Genomic DNA, 17,252 nt, shown 5'->3' on the forward strand with positions numbered 1-17,252 from the left:
TTTATAGCTGAGCTATATATGCTTAGCTAAGTAGTTACTATATGATCATACGATTAGTAAGTTACAGGCTCTGTTAAACAACATTAGGTGTAAATATCTCCACACTGCTTTAAATTAACCACAAGGGGGCAGCGAGTCACTGAGCTTGCCGGATAGTGCATATATTCAGGCTTAGACAGTTGTAAATGATTTCCCTGTGGTGATAAATTCAACTGTATTTAAAGCATAAATGATATTAAAAAGTCAATGCAAAACTTAAGTATATACAGTGTTCTGCAGGATTTTCATTCTACATGGTTAGCAGCCGCTTAGTTACTTCTGCAGCTGCGCTGGGTCGGCTGCTGTCTCGGCCATCTCCAGGTCGCTTGTGTTTCCCGCTGGTTGCTAGTGCTTCGGTACTTGCTGGCCATGGGTGTGTTCGCTTTTATGCTTCTGCCAGCATCAGCCTTGGGTACAAGATGAAGCCTGCATGCTGTGCCCGCTGCTCCTCTCTGTGTGAGCAGAGTGAGAGTCCAGGTAAAGTCCCCCTTGGTCCGCCAGTAACACAGGGAGTTGTAGCTTCTGCTTAGGTAGATGGGAGCTCATTCTCCGGCTTGTAATAGGCGCGGCGGCCATTTTGGACTTTGCCATGCGGTCCTTGGTTAATCCTTACGCCGCTCGGATGGTAAAAGCGGTCACTGCCTCTCCGGTGGAGTCCGGGATAACCCCCCCGGCCCACAGGGGGGGGGAACGGGGTCATCAGTAGGCGTGCGGGATGTCCCGCCGGACTAAGCACGGGAGATTGTCCGTTTCTCCCGTCAGAGCCTCATGGCAGGCCTCAATCCCAGCCGCCCAGCAGTCTGCTCTGCCGGTAGGACGGGGGCTGATATTGGCACCGTGGGTGATTTTTTGTGTCCTCTTCGCCTTCATGTGGCCACTGATCGCCAATCTCGGGGAAAAAAAGGTCATTTTTGCCTGATTGTGATAGTTTCATAGAGGAGCTGAGGTGCCCCACGTCCATCCCGCTCGGGGGTCAGGCCCCTCCCCCCCCCCAAAATTGCAGCATTTTTAACGCTAAAACTGGAGTTTTTATCCTGTTGCTGCCAGTGACGGGTATATGATTGCTGGGGCTTCCAGTTCAGTTCAGTTCACCTTCCCCTGGACCACCAATGAAGGTAAGCAAGGGTGGGGACAAAATATATACACACATCACTCTGTCACACTTAGACTCCCAGTTCATTCTCCACTGGACCACCAGAAGGTCAAAATATACACACAAACAACACTCAGCCACATGCTGACTCCCTTAAACACACAACTCTCAACGAGAACACGGAAACACACTCAAACCCTCCACCATACAGCTATTAGCCTCCTGAACACACATACAAGCATGGGCGTCCGCAGGAATTTTGTATTCCTGACACTATAGTGTTCCTTTAAACAAATTAAAGGAACATTCTGGTCACCATAACAACTTCATCTAAATGGAAATGCTACAATGCCAGGAAGCCCCTGGGTGCTCTTTCCTTTAAGGGGTTAAACCGCTCTCAAATGGTTTAACCCCAAAGGCTTCCTCCAGCTCCAGGTCGCTCAGTGGTATTCGGCATCTGAAACGGAGTGTTAGGAAGTGCAGATTGACGTCAGGCATGGGTGCTGCTGATTGGCTAGAATTGACAGTTGACGCTCTAAGCCAATCGCTAGTTCCCGGTTCATAAAAGTTTTTTACTTTTTTATGAATGGGGAGCTACTGATTGGCTTAAAGTGCCAGCTGACCACTCTAGCCAATCAGCAACACCCCTACCCAGCGGCACTCTGTGCTTCCTGACACTCAGTAAATAAAAGTGAACACATTAACACTGATATTTTTTTTTTATCTGGGGAGATGAGAAGGTCCAGAGTTTCCCTGCCAGGCCCAGGTACCAAAGCCTTATGATGTGGTGTCCAGAATAAAGTGGAGGGTTCACTTCATTTGTCCTTCCTGCTCCAATCTCCTTTTCTTCTCCTTCATTTGACAGTCTTCTTTTTCTTCCGACACTGTCTTCTGTATTTGTCTCCTTCTGCTCCTTTACCTTTCTGCTCCTTTCTGCCCTTCTACTCCTTTCTCATTCTGATTCCTTTCTGCTCCTTGCAGACCCTTTCTGCTCCTTCTCCTACTTTAGCTTTGTGCTCCTTGCTGTCCCTTTCTGCTCCTTCTTCTACTTTACCTTTGTGCTCCTTCTGATTCTTTCTGCTCCTTTACCTTTGTGCTCCTTCTGTCCCTTTCTGCTCATTGCAGACCCTTCCTGCCCCTTGCTGCCCCTGCTCCTTGCATACCCTTCCTGCTCCTTGCTGCCCCTGCTCCTTGCAGACCCTTCCTGCTCCTTGCAGACCCTTCCTGCTCCCACCCCCCACTTCCCTAATCTATAAACTGCTCCCTCATGCCTCACTTGCCTAATCTATAAACTGCCCCCCATTCCTCACTTGCCTAATCTATAGGCTGCCCCCCATGCCTCACTTGCCTAATCTATAGGTTGCCCCCCATGCCTCACTTGCCTAATCTATAAACTGCCCCCCATGCCTCATTTGCCTAATCTATAGACTGCCCCCCCCCCATGCCTCACTTGCTTAATCTATATACACACATCACTCTGTCACACTTAGACTCCCAGTTCATTCTCCACTGGACCACCAGAAGGTCAAAATATACACACAAACAACACTCAGCCACATGCTGACTCCCTTAAACACACAACTCTCAACGAGAACACGGAAACACACTCAAACCCTCCACCATACAGCTATTAGCCTCCTGAACACACATACAAGCATGGGCGTCCGCAGGAATTTTGTATTCCTGACACTATAGTGTTCCTTTAAACAAATTAAAGGAACATTCTGGTCACCATAACAACTTCATCTAAATGGAAATGCTACAATGCCAGGAAGCCCCTGGGTGCTCTTTCCTTTAAGGGGTTAAACCGCTCTCAAATGGTTTAACCCCAAAGGCTTCCTCCAGCTCCAGGTCGCTCAGTGGTATTCGGCATCTGAAACGGAGTGTTAGGAAGTGCAGATTGACGTCAGGCATGGGTGCTGCTGATTGGCTAGAATTGACAGTTGACGCTCTAAGCCAATCGCTAGTTCCCGGTTCATAAAAGTTTTTTACTTTTTTATGAATGGGGAGCTACTGATTGGCTTAAAGTGCCAGCTGACCACTCTAGCCAATCAGCAACACCCCTACCCAGCGGCACTCTGTGCTTCCTGACACTCAGTAAATAAAAGTGAACACATTAACACTGATATTTTTTTTTTATCTGGGGAGATGAGAAGGTCCAGAGTTTCCCTGCCAGGCCCAGGTACCAAAGCCTTATGATGTGGTGTCCAGAATAAAGTGGAGGGTTCACTTCATTTGTCCTTCCTGCTCCAATCTCCTTTTCTTCTCCTTCATTTGACAGTCTTCTTTTTCTTCCGACACTGTCTTCTGTATTTGTCTCCTTCTGCTCCTTTACCTTTCTGCTCCTTTCTGCCCTTCTACTCCTTTCTCATTCTGATTCCTTTCTGCTCCTTGCAGACCCTTTCTGCTCCTTCTCCTACTTTAGCTTTGTGCTCCTTGCTGTCCCTTTCTGCTCCTTCTTCTACTTTACCTTTGTGCTCCTTCTGATTCTTTCTGCTCCTTTACCTTTGTGCTCCTTCTGTCCCTTTCTGCTCATTGCAGACCCTTCCTGCCCCTTGCTGCCCCTGCTCCTTGCATACCCTTCCTGCTCCTTGCTGCCCCTGCTCCTTGCAGACCCTTCCTGCTCCTTGCAGACCCTTCCTGCTCCCACCCCCCACTTCCCTAATCTATAAACTGCTCCCTCATGCCTCACTTGCCTAATCTATAAACTGCCCCCCATTCCTCACTTGCCTAATCTATAGGCTGCCCCCCATGCCTCACTTGCCTAATCTATAGGTTGCCCCCCATGCCTCACTTGCCTAATCTATAAACTGCCCCCCATGCCTCATTTGCCTAATCTATAGACTGCCCCCCCCCATGCCTCACTTGCTTAATCTATAGGCTGCCCCCCCCCATTCCTAACTTGCCTAACCTATAGGCTGCCCCCCCATGCCTAACTTGCCTAATCTATAGGCTGCCCCCCATGCCTAACTTGCCTAATCTATAGGCTGCCCCCCATGCCTAACTTGCCTAATCTATAGGCTATCTCTCCCCCCATCCCTCACTTGCCTAATCTATAGACTGCCCCCCCATGCCTCACTTGCCTAATCTATAGGCTATCTCTCCCCCCCCCCCCCATCCCTCACTTACCTGATCTGTAGGCTGTCTCTGGCTGTATGTGTTGCTCCTCTGAAGTTTCAATCAGCAGAGAGAAGCAGGGATAGATGCAGCTTCCTATCTCTGTCTCTCTCCATACACAGCACCGGTATTGCAGTTCATTTTAAATCTCACACGAAAAATAGCAGAACAAGCTGAAAAATCCAGGTGGGGGGACGCCCATGCATACAAGTCAAAGAAACGGAGCTAAGGGCTCTAGGAGGGGTCCTCAATTATTATTATTTATTTATTTATTATTGCCATTTATATAGCGCCAACAGATTCCGTAGCGCTTTACAATATTATGAGAGGGGGATTTAACTATAAATAGGACAATTACAAATAAACTTACAGGAACAATAGGTTGAAGAGGACCCTGCTCAAACGAGCTTACATTCTATAGGAGGTGGGGTGTAAAACACATTAGGACAGGAATTTACAATCAAATAAGGTGGGCTGCCCCTTAGGAGAGGGCAAGAGACCGGTATGTGAGGTAAGGGTTAGTCTTGGAGGCCATAAGCTTTCCTAAAGAGATGGGTTTTAAGGCACTTCTTAAAAGATGCAAGACTAGGGGAGAGTCTGATGGCGGTAGGCAGGCTATTCCATAGGAAGGGAGCCGCCCGCGAGAAGTCCTGCAAGCGCGAGTTGGCCGTACGAGTGCGGACAACGGACAGGAGGTGGTCACGGGCAGAACGGAGAGACCGAGAAGGGACATACCTATGGATCTGTGAGGAGATATAAGAGGGGCTAGAGTTGTTCAGTGCTTTATAGGTGTGAGTTAGTACCTTGAATTGACTCCTATAGCATACAGGAAGCCAATGTAAGGACTGGCAGAGGGGTGAGGTGTGAGAGAAACGACTAGAGAGGAAAATCAATCTAGCAGCAGCATTCATTACGGACTGTAAGGGTGCAGTACGGCTATTGGGGAGACCAATCAGGAGAGGGTTACAATAATCCATGCGGGAAATTACTAGAGCATGGACAAGCTCCTTGGTAGTATCTGGTGCAAGAAAGGGGCGGATGCGGGCTATGTTTTTAAGATGGAATCTACAGGATTTGGCAACATGCTGGATGTGAGGCTCAAAGGTGAGACCAGAGTCAAGTATGACGCCAAGACAGCGCGCTTGCAAGGATGGACTGATGTTGGTACCACAAACTTGGAGGGAGAGCGAAAGAGGAGGATCAGTATTAGGAGGAGGAAAGACAAGGAGCTCAGTTTTTGAGAGATTGAGTTTCAGAAAGCGGGAGGACATCCAGTCAGAGATGGAAGAAAGGCAAGCAGTGACACGTTGCAGGACGGCAGGGGAGAGGTCCGGGGAGGAGAGATATAGCTGGGTGTCATCAGCGTACAGGTGGTAGTGAAATCCAAAAGAGGTAATAAGTTTGCCAAGAGAGGCAGTATAAAGAGAAAAAAAAGGGGACCAAGGACGGAGCCTTGGGGAACTCCAACTGAGACAGGGCAAGGGGAGGAGGTATCATTAGAAAAGGAGACACTGAATGAGCGTTGGGAGAGATAAGAGGAAAACCATGAGAGGACAGAGTCACAGAGACCAAGCGATTGAAGAGTTTGAAGAAGGAGAGCATGATCAACGGTGTCAAAGGCAGCTGAGAGGTCAAGAAGAATTAGTATGGAGTAGTGGCCTTTGGATTTAGCTGCGATTAGGTCGTTAGTAACTTTGATAAGGGCAGTCTCTGTAGAGTGGAGAGGGCGGAAGCCAGATTGAAGCGGGTCAAGGAGAGAGTTGGAATTGAGGAAATGAGACACACGGTTAAAGACAAGTCTTTCCAGAAGCTTTGAGGAAAAAGGGAGCAGGGATATGGGACGGTAGTTAGAAAGGGTGGATGGGTCGAGGGATGTTTTTTTTAGTATAGGTACTACAGTGGCATGTTTAAGGTCAGCAGGGACGATGCCAGAGGAGAGCGAGCAGTTGAAGATGTGTGTTAGAGAAGGCACGAGACAAGTGGAGAGAGATCTAATAAGGTGAGATGGGACAGGATCGAGCGGGCAAGTGGTGGGGCGAGAGGAGCAAAGAAGAGCAGCCACCTCTTGGTCAGTAGCTGGGGAGAATGTCTGAAGGGTAGGAAAGGCATGATCTATGTGTGATTGAGAAACAGAAAGGCAAGGAGGGGAGAATTCTTTCCTTAGCTGTTCAATCTTGTCAGTGAAGTAACATGCGAAGTTATCAGCAGTAAGGTTAGTTTTGGGGGTGGCCACAGCAGGGCGAAGAAGAGAATTAAAGGTGTGAAAGAGACGCCTGGGGTTGCGGGAACATGAACTAATGAGAGTGGAAAAATAGGACTGTTTGGCAAGGGCAAGGGCTGCACTGTATGAACACAATATGAATCTATAATGGAGAAAGTCTGATTGTGTACGAGACTTCCTCCAGGAGCGTTCAGCACAACGGGAGCATCTTTGCAGGTAGCGCGTTGATTTAGTATGCCATGGTTGGGGGCGGGTCCTCCTCGAGGTGCTTGTTTGGAGTGGCGCTGCAGTGTTCAAGGCAGATGTAAGAGTAGAGTTATATATGGAGATGGCCTGTGAAGGACAGGAGAGGGAAGGGATGGACAGCAGTTGTGAATCAATGTCAGCTGACAACTGTTGGAGATCAAGAGAATTAAGGTCCCTCCTGAGTTGAGGGGGGTTAGGCTGAGGTTTTTGGGTGAGGGGGTATGTGAGAGCAAATGATAAGAGGTGGTGATCAGAGAGTGGATATGGAGTGTTGCAGATATTAGATACTGTACATGCATAAGTGAAGATTAGGTCAAGGGTATTGCCAGCTACATGGGTGGGAGAATCTGCCCACTGCGATAGCCCGAGGGAGGAAGTCATGGAAAGTAGTTTGGTGGCTGCAGAGGTCAAAGGTGGGTTTATAGGAATATTGAAGTCCCCGAGAATTAGGGATGGAATGTTAGAAGAGAGGAAATAGGGTAGCCAGGCAGCAAAGTGGTCAAGGAAGAGAAGAGGGGAACCAGGGGGGCGGTAAATAACAGCAATGTTAGCAGAGAAGGGTTTGAAAAGGCGAATTGAGTGTATTTCAAATGATGGGAAAGAGAGAGAAGGGGGGGTGGGAAGAGGTTTAAAAGAGCAGTGACAACCTGCCTAATGCATGGGGAAATCTTAATCCCGCTCTGTTGTTTGTTGCTTTATACAATGTACATAGTACATAAAATTGCATTGTACCACCAAGACTCAAAATGTCCTATGCTGCTAGTGAGGTCTAAAAGTTGCAAGCCTGAAGAGTCCACGGCACACTAACCAGGGCTGAATTTTGCCTAATCCCCTCCCCAGCATTAAGTAACCCATGGAGTAGAGGTAGCTGGCCTCCCTCCCCAGCGGCAGATTGGACCACGGGAAACAGGGGTAGCCTGTCTCCTTCCCCAGGGGCAGGAGTACCATGGATGGGATGTCAGTATCCTCACTTCCCAGCAGAAACTCCTGAGGGAGAAGGCAGTCAGCTTTCCTCCTCAACATCACAACACAGCTCCAGTATAAAACTTAGTTAAAGAGGTTGCTGGGAAGGATGAACATTTTGGGACTGGTTACTCAACTAACTCAGGCAAAGAGCGATTGGAGCTCTAGTACTTCATTGGTTAGTCTTCATTTGCGGGGAGTGAAGGGGGATAGATGTGGAGCAGAAAACAGACACTTTACATACCCCATTATAAATATGTTATTTTAAGTGCCTGTATGTTTTCTGATATTGTGGCTGCATACCCTCGAGAAGATGGGGTTAGTACTGCCTAGATTGTCCCTTCCCAGTTGTGAATAGCTCCAGAGAGATTATACCCTCCTACAAAGGATACAGCTGTCTCACCCAAACTAAATTTTACACAAACCCCCATATTGGAGTCTCCATTGTATACAACACAAACCCACCCAGGCACCTTTGCATCTGGGAGGTAATTGAGTCAGCTCTCGGTTAAACTAATTATCTCCACAGAAAACCATCATATGAAAAACCCTGAATACACATAAAAAAAAGTGAAGCACCCACACATGCCATACATCCCCGAAATGTCTCTCTGGAGCGCCCATCCTGTACAAAAAGCGCTTGGATCGGATATGGCTAGCCCATATTAGGTGGAAATCGAAAGTTTCAGTTAGGCATGGCTAGCCACTGACTGCTTGGTAAAGTTTCCCATTCACCATAAGTCACTGCACTTTCACTGCACTTTCCATGGCTACATGGAGCTCCCCCCAAGTTCTTGATACCGTTCTTGATACCGTTCGATGCCTCTCCACCTCCTCTGTTAACCCTGCAAAGAGCGCCCTGATTGAACATTGTGGGACCGAAAGTGCTCTGTTCAAAGTTGTAGCGGACCATGGCATTTCTGCTCTTCACTTCAGAGTTCCAGAGTCGCTCAAGGTCATGTCTCAGCTCCCCTTGAAGTGATAAAAAGCGATTCTGGACAACCAATAAGCGCGCTGGGCAGGGAGACATGGGTGGGAGGGTTACTCCATAGTGATAGTCTTTTTGGAGGAAATGGAGGGTAGGAGAACCCGGTGCAAGTGACTGAAGGGTCTGTCACAGATGTGATTTGGCTATTTGTATTTTATTGAAATTGTCATAGTAATTTACATGCAATAAGCATATGGGCTAGTCCAGAGTGAAAATAAAGTGGAGTGCCATAGTTCCCTTTGGAACTGTGTGTACTGTTTGGATTTGTTCAGGGATCCCAGGTACAAATAAAAGAGAGCTAGGCCTGAGAGCCACAAGTGCCTTTTTAAAGGCATTAGTTAATCACAGTACATATAGAGGTGTGGATACCGGTCTGAGAAAGGAGCTGAAGAGGTAAAGGCAGAGGGGACAATACCTGCCCGGAAGAAGACCGCTGTGGCCTGGTCAGGTTGAAGAGTCCATGAGAGACCCCATCAAGCTACGGCGACTGCGACTGAAGCATTCTAGGATCCCTGAATAGGGCAAGGAGGTTGACTAGGCGAAGATACTCAGTTGGAGTATGGGAGCTCTGTCATTTGCTTTATCAATTTGTCACTGTATTAATTATTTTGCCATGACAATTTATTCTACAAAAAAAAAAAAAGTTTATCCTTGTAAGGTAAGACAGTGCCTTGTACTCCAAGGATGAATTTAATAAGTGTGATTTTCCTTTAATAACTAGCTGAATTTAGTGCCAATAGTTTAACCACTTCTTGATGTTGGGATGTTCCAGACTTTTTGTGGCCCCAGGCTGACAGACATGTTGTATGCAGCTCACAAAGTGAGCACTGCTACAGTCATTTAAATGTCTATTGCTGCAATACAGTGTCAGCATGGTTAAATCCCAGCTCACAATAGGATAAGGTATCAATGGAAAAATGGGTCTCCCCTCTGTTGGGACCATTTTAAATGTCCCGTAATGACCAATGAGCTACATCCAGCACTCAAAATGAGCTTTACAAAGTCTTTAAAATCCATTTAAATCATGATGGCTAAGCAATCACACTCAACGGTGTCAATTCCAGGGCTGCAGAAGGGAGATTTGTGCTGAGCTTTGCCAGCTGCCCAGCACTGATTACAGTGTACTAACCAGGGAACGCATGCTTTAATACAGGCAAATAAAAACTGCCAGTAGTTGGCGGTAACATGCCACACTGTTTTAACTAGAAAACCATTACAGATATTAGCAAGGGATTTCCTTAGGGCTAGTGGTAAGGTTAGGGTAGATGTATGGTTAATGTAAGCATAGGGTAAGGGATATGATATTGGTATGATATGGTATAGTATTATGGGGGCTTTGGTGTAGAGTCAGCAGAAACTACCAAAAATGTTAGTTAGAGCCTAAACATATTAGGCATTTAACATCAGAACTGATACGTGAATGTATTTTGAGTTACTGTTATTCAGTTGCGCTAAATATAAAGCCTTAGCCATGCCTCCAGTAGTAGACAGGCTGTATTAACCCCTTGGTGACCAGACCGCTTTTCAATTTTCTTTCCGTTTGGGTCCAGGGCTGTTTTTACATTTCTACAGTGTTTGTGTTTAGCTGTAATTTTCCTGTTACTCATTTACTGTACCCACACATATTATATACTGTTTTCCTCGCCATTAAATGGTCTTTCTAAAGATACCATTATTTTCATCCTATCATATAATTTACTATAAAAAAATTATAAAATATGATGTTTTTTTGTTTTTTAAACCCACACCTTTTCTAACTTTGACCCCCAAAATCTGTTACGCATCTACAACTGCCAAAAAACACCCATGCTAGTTTCTAAATTTTGTTCTGAGTTTAGAAATACCCAATGTTAACATATTCTTAACTTTTTTTGAAAAAGTTATAGGGCAATACAGTGGCGTACATACCAGGGTCGCAGGCCTGCGACCCGGTATGTACGCACTGTGGCCAGCCTCTTCTCCTGGGGTGCTGCGGGCGCGCGAGTGAGCACTCTCCCCTGAGTGCTTCCTCTTCAGCTCCCTCGCACACCGCACTGATACCGGAGCCGGAAGATGACGTCATCTTCCGGCGTCGGCATCCCTACGCGGCGCGCAAGGGAGCTGAATAGGAAGCATTCAGGGGAGAGTGCTTCCTCACGCGTGCGCCAGCCTGCCCACCCTCCCAGTGACCGGCCACCCAGGAGCCCAGCAACACCACTGGACCCCAGGGAATCCCCTCAGCACTCCAAAAGGTAAGGAGGCTGGGGGATTAAATAAAAAAAGACATGTGTGAGTGTGAGTGTTGGTGTGTGTGTCAGTGAGTGTGTCTGTTGAGTTTGTGTCTGCTAGTGAGTGTCAGTAAGTGTGTTACTGTGTGTGTCTGTTATTGAGTGTGTTTGTGTGTGTGTTAGTGAGTCCAGGCCCGGACTGGCCATCGGGCATACCGGGCAAATGCCCGGTGGGCCGCGATGGCTGTGGGCCGAGGCCGGCAGGGGAGATCACAGGATCTCCCCTGCCAGCCCCTGCAGGGCCAGCGCTACCCAAGCGCCAGCCCTGCTGTGTGCCTCCATGGGCCGGTGGGGAGAGCAAAGATCTCCCTCACCGGCCCAGAGACACTGAGATGCGGCCTCCTGGGGAGTGATGGAGGGAGGCAGGAGGAGAGGACCGGCGGAGCTCTAGCCAGCAGCTCCGCCGGATCCTCTCACGAGGTCTGAGCGTTTCCGCGGTTACCGCAGCAACGCTCAGATCTCGCAAGAGTGAACTCTAGCCTGTAGGCTAGAGTTCACTCTCACCACTGGACCACCAGGGATCAGGCTGAACGGCACCCCCCCATGGAAACCCGGCTTCCCACCCCCTCCGCCGCCGCTCCTCCTCTGCAGTACGTGCATGCGCATTAGAGCTCCCCATAGGAAAGCATTGAAAATGCTTTTCAATGCTTTCCTATGGGGAATTGAGCTAGAGGTGGAGTTAACCCTGCAAGGTAATTATTGCAGTTTATAAAAAAACTGCAATAATTACACTTGCAGGGTTAAGGGTAGTGGGAGTTAGCACCCAGACCACTCCAATGGGCAGAAGTGGTCTGGGTGCCTAGAGTGTCCCTTTAAAAATAAAAAATATATATATTTATTAACCCTTATATACATGAAAGGGACACTATAGTCATCAGAACTACAGCTTATTGTATTTCTTCTGGTATATATACGCAGAGTATAAGCAGTATCAGCAGTCCCTGCACGCTTTTTGCATCAGAGAAAAGGCAGTGTTAACATTACAGCCTACTGATACCTCCACTGGCCACTCCTCAGATGGCTACTAGAGGTGCTTCCTGAGGCAGTGCAGCACTGCCATTTAGTGCATCCACCCAGGGCCGGCGCGTCCATAAGGCGGCACAGGCGGCCGCCTTAGGGCGCACGGGCTCTGGGGGCGCAAAAATTTCAGTGACCGGCAGGAGGGAAGCTCTCCCTCCTGCCAGCCACCATCTCGGCCCCCGGCACGGCTGTGCTGTGCGGAGATCAGACGCGGCGAGGGAGCTCTAATCTCCCGCTCTGACGTCATATTCCGGCTCCCGCGGTATCAGCAGACAGCGTGCAAAGGAGCAGAGCGGTGAGATTAGAGCTCCCTCGCCGCGTCTGATCTCCGCACAGCACAGCCGCACGCCGCTCAGCAAGACCCCAGGGAAGGATGCATCATCCACACCAGCTCTCCAGGTAAGGAGGCTGGGTGGAAAATGTATATTTATTAAAATAATTTGTGAATGTCTGTGTGTGTGTCTGTGAGTGTCTGTGTGTGTGTCTGTGATTGACAGTGTGTGTGTCTGTGAGTGTCTGTGTGTGTGTCTGTGATTGACAGTGTGTGTGTCTGTGAGTGTCTGTGTGTGTCTGTGAGTGTCTGTGTGTGTGTCTGTGAGTGACAGTGTGTGTGTCTGTGTGTGTGTCTGTGTGTGTCTGTGATTGACAGTGTGTGTGTCTGTGAGTGTCTGTGTGTGTGTCTGTGAGTGACAGTGTGTGTGTCTGTGAGTGTCTGTGTGTGTGTCTGTGAGTGACAGTGTGTGTGTCTGTGAGTGTCTGTGTGTGTGTCTGTGTGTGTCTGTGAGTGACAGTGTGTGTGTCTGTGAGTGTCTGTGTGTGTGTCTGTGATTGACAGTGTGTGTGTCTGTGTGTGTCTGTGAGTGTCTGTGTGTCTGTGATTGACTGCGTGTGTCTGTGAGTGTCTGTGTGTGTCTGTGAGTGTCTGTGTGTGTGTCTGTGAGTGACAGTGTGTGTGTCTGTGAGTGTCTGTGTGTGTGTCTGTGAGTGACAGTGTGTGTGTATGTGAGTGTCTGTGTGTGTGTCTGTGAGTGACAGTGTGTGTGTCTGTGAGTGTATTTGTGTGTGTCTGTGAGTGTCTGTGTGTGTGTCTGTGTCTGACAGTGTGTGTGTCTGTGAGTGTCTGTGTGTGTGTCTGTGAGTGACAGTGTGTGTGTCTGTGAGTGACAGTGTGTGTGTCTGTGAGTGACAGTGTGTGTGTCTGTGAGTGTCTGTGTGTGTGTCTGTGAGTGACAGCGTGTGCGTCTGTGAGTGACAGCATGTGCGTCTGTGAGTGACAGCGTGTGCGTCTGTGAGTGACCGCGTGTGCGTCTGTGAGTGACAGCGTGTGCGTCTGTGAGTGACAGAGTGTGCGTCTGTGAGTGACAGCGTGCGTCTATGAGTGACAGCGTGTGTGAGTGAGTGCGTCTGTGTGTGTGCATGTGAGTTTAGGAGTGTGTCTGTCAGTGTATGATGAGTGTGTTTGTCAGTGTATGAGTGTGTGTCTGTCAAATCAGTGAGAGTATGTTTGTCATTGAGTATGTGTGTGACTATCCGTGTGTCTGTCAATGAGTGCCAATGAGTCTGTGTCTGTCAGTGACGTCTGTGTGTTTGTCATTGAGCGTGTGACTGTCAGTGTGTACAGAGTGTAGCGGAGCAGAGCGCAGTACAGGAGCTTCTGTTTCCTGTACCTGGCCAGACTGACAGTAGGTGCTCACAGAGAGAGCACTCCCTGTCAGTTCGGCCGGGTACAGAAAACTGAAGCTCCTTTAGGGGATCTGCTCCGCTAGGCAATGCAACAATAGAGGTAGAAGGCACACCAGGAAGGGGAGTGTAACCACTAACGGGGTGTGGGGTGCACCAAGGGACAGGGAGGGAATGGGAGAGAAACACCAAGAGACAGGGAAAAGAGGGGAGAGGGGAGAAGAACACTAAGGGGCAGGAAGGGACCACTATTGGGAGGGGAGGGGAGAGGGGCTGGTTAAGAGTCACATAGGTGAAGATGTTTTTTTGGAGGGGGGGCGGAAAAATGCATCTTCGCCTAGGTACCTAAAAATCCAAGCACCGGCCCTGCATCCACCCTTTGCATGGAGATCCGGAATTTGCCTCATAGAGATTCATTGATATAAGCAGATGCTGATTGACCAGGTCTGTGTCTTATGGGAAAGCATTGCAATTGGCTGTGCTCACCACTTCTGATGAGGTCAGCGAAGCAGGCAGACCAGGGGCAAAGCCAGCAGCAGCCTGGAATAAATTTTACTTTCCTGACCATTATTCATGGCAGCATTTACTCATAGGTTAGCTCCTCCCCTCACAGCAGAAAGGACAGGAAAGAGAACTTTGAAACTGGTATATATAGATCCTCCCCCTTCCCATCAGGCAGTCTTTTTTCCTGTCCTTCACAGCAGTTTGGAAGGAGTCTGCTTATGCAGGCCTAGATTTTTTCTTTTATGCTCACCAGGCAAATTTTTTTAGGCCCTACCGGGGTTCAGCCTCTAAGCCCTAAAGACCCAGCAAAACGCACTAAGATGAAGTGGCTAGCCTGGGTACCCCCTTTAGTGACCTGGGGTTGGACCCAACCTCTCCCTGAAAGGGATGAAAATGGTCCACTGCATGCCAGGATTCAGCCTCTTATCCCTGAAGACCCACCAACAGGGGATATATGTGATATACTTCCTTATCCTTGAAGACCCAGTAAACAGCACTTCCATAGGTGACTACCGGGGTATACCTATTCTATGTATTCCACCTTGTATGGTGATGAACGGCATATGGGGTACAGATGGAAGCCTATAGCTTAAACAGTTTAGGCTGACAGTTGTTCAAATCCCCATTTTGCCGCTGAAACACAGGCCTGCAACAGTTCAGGTAAGTGCATTAGTAATTTAGATTAAAACTAGTATAAGCACCTGGGTCTCTGTTCTTTCAGTCCCTCCCAGATGCTTACATTAGGCTTCCTTCTAACAAATAGGTCACATTTAGGTAAGTTTATACAAGGATGTTTGGTGCAAAAGAGTGCTAATACAAGGATGCATTGTGCAAGGGAGTGCTGATAATGCAAAGAGGCATTGTGCAAAAGAGTGCTGATAATGCAATGAGACATTGTGAAAAGGAGTGCTAATATTGGATATCCTGGCTGTATAAAGTCTGCTGGAATTCCACAGTCCTGAAGACAGAGAAATATCCAAAGTAAGAGATCTTTCTTGGGTGTCTGATTGAAGTACACACAGGTATGACAGGTTTTAAAAACCTAACTCTAAGTCCACACACACACACTTGTTTCTATCAAGGTATGTGTCATTGATTGCTTTATCACAAATAAGCAGGCTTTTGCAGACAGTGGAAGAATATACTGCACAGGAGACCACTGGGCCTCAGTATCTGTACATAAACTGGTGGTGGTACAGCACTGTATGAAGTCTCAGTGTGTGTCCAGTATGTGCTCTTTGTATGAGTTTCTATGAGGATTTGGCCTCAGTACATATATCCACTATACGCTCTATGTATGAGTTACCGTGAGGATACAACCTCAGTATATGTATCCACTATATGCTGTATGTATGAGTTACTGTGAGGACACAGCCTCAGTATATGTATCCACTATATGCTGTATGTATGAGTTACTGTGAGGACACAGCCTCAGTATATGTACCCACTAGCTGCTCTGTGTATGAGTTACTATGAGGACACAGCCTCAGCATATATATCCACTATATTGTCTATGTAAGAGTTGATCGGGAGACTCGGCCTCAGTGTGTATTCTTTATATGCTCCGAGTTGCTGTGAAAACACAGCCTCAGTATATATCCTCTACATGCTCTATATGTAAGGTGGTGTGGAGACATTGCTTCAGTGTATCTGTTCACTATATGCTTGATATATTAGTGGAAACACAATATATGTTAAAACCCCTTCAGCAGCTTACCTTATTCCAGCGCCGGGCTCCCTCAGTGCTGGTGACCTCTCCTCCCCTGCCAGCGTCAGCTCCCGAGTGGAGCCGAACGCGCATGCGCAGCAAGTGCCGCGCGCGCATTCAAAGTGTCCATAGGAAAGCATTTCTCAATGCTTTCCTATGGACGCTCTGCGCGATGGAGGCAAAATTTTACTCCAGCGTCGCAGATGCGCCTCTAGTGGCTGTCCGGAAGACCGCCACTAGAGGCTGGATTAACCCAAATGTAAACATAGTAGTTTCCCTGAAACTGCTATGTTTTGTTTGCATCGGGAGGGTTAAAACCTGAGGGACACGGCACCCAGACCACTTTATTGAGCTGAAGTGGTCTGGGTGACTATAGTGTCCTTTTAAAGATGGTATATTTCTTAAAACTCTTCAGAATTTAGACTACTGCCCTCCCCTAATTTTGACAATGAAAGGGTTAAAATAAGTTAAACTAGCCTTTATTCCAGTTCTGGGAGACTCCTCTCTGCAGCTCCAATTGTCCTCCTATGAAGTCATCATTATTGATGACCTTTGTCCACAAATCTTCAAGTTTTCTAAAATAGACCGGCAGTACGATTCCATTAGTTCAGCAAGGTGAAATGACTTTAGTGACTGAAGTGTCTTTGTAACGGCCATATACAGTGCCCTGCAAACGTATTCACCCCCCTTGGCATTTTTTGTGTTTTGTTGCCTCACAACCTGGAATTAACATGGATTGTTTGAGGATTTGCATAATTTAATTTACATAACATGCCCACAACTTTGAAGATTTTTTGTTTTGTTTTGTTTCTTTAATTGTGAAGCAAACAACAAATAGGACAAGATAACAGAAAAAGTAAATGTGCATAACTATTCAGCCCCCTAAAGTCATTACTTTGTAGAGCCACCTTTTGCGGCAATCACAGCTCTAAGTCGCTTTGGATAAGTCTCTATGAGCTTGCCACATCTTACCACTGGGATTTTTGCCCATTCCACCTTGCAAAACTGCTCCAGCTCCTTCAAGTTGGATGGTTTGCGCTTGTGAACAGCAATCTTTAAGTCTGACCACAGATTTTTTATTGGATTAATGTCTGGGCTTTGACAAGGCCATTCCAACACATTTATGTTTCCCCTTAAACCACCCAAGTGTTACTTTAGCAGTGTGTTTGGTATTGTCCTGCTGGAAGGTGAACCTCTATCCTAGCCTCAAATCACGCATAGAGTGGTACAGGTTTTGCTCAAGAATATCCCTGTATTTATCACCATCCATCCATCTTTCCCTCAACTCTGACCAGTTTCCCATTCCCAGCTACTGAAAAACATCCCCACAGCATGATGGTGTTCTTTGGGTGATGAGTTGGGTCTGCGCCAGCGTTTTCTTTAATGACCGAAAAGTTCAATTTTAG

This window comes from Pelobates fuscus, chromosome 3 (assembly GCF_036172605.1).
Source record: "Pelobates fuscus isolate aPelFus1 chromosome 3, aPelFus1.pri, whole genome shotgun sequence".
Lineage (NCBI taxonomy): Eukaryota > Metazoa > Chordata > Amphibia > Anura > Pelobatidae > Pelobates > Pelobates fuscus.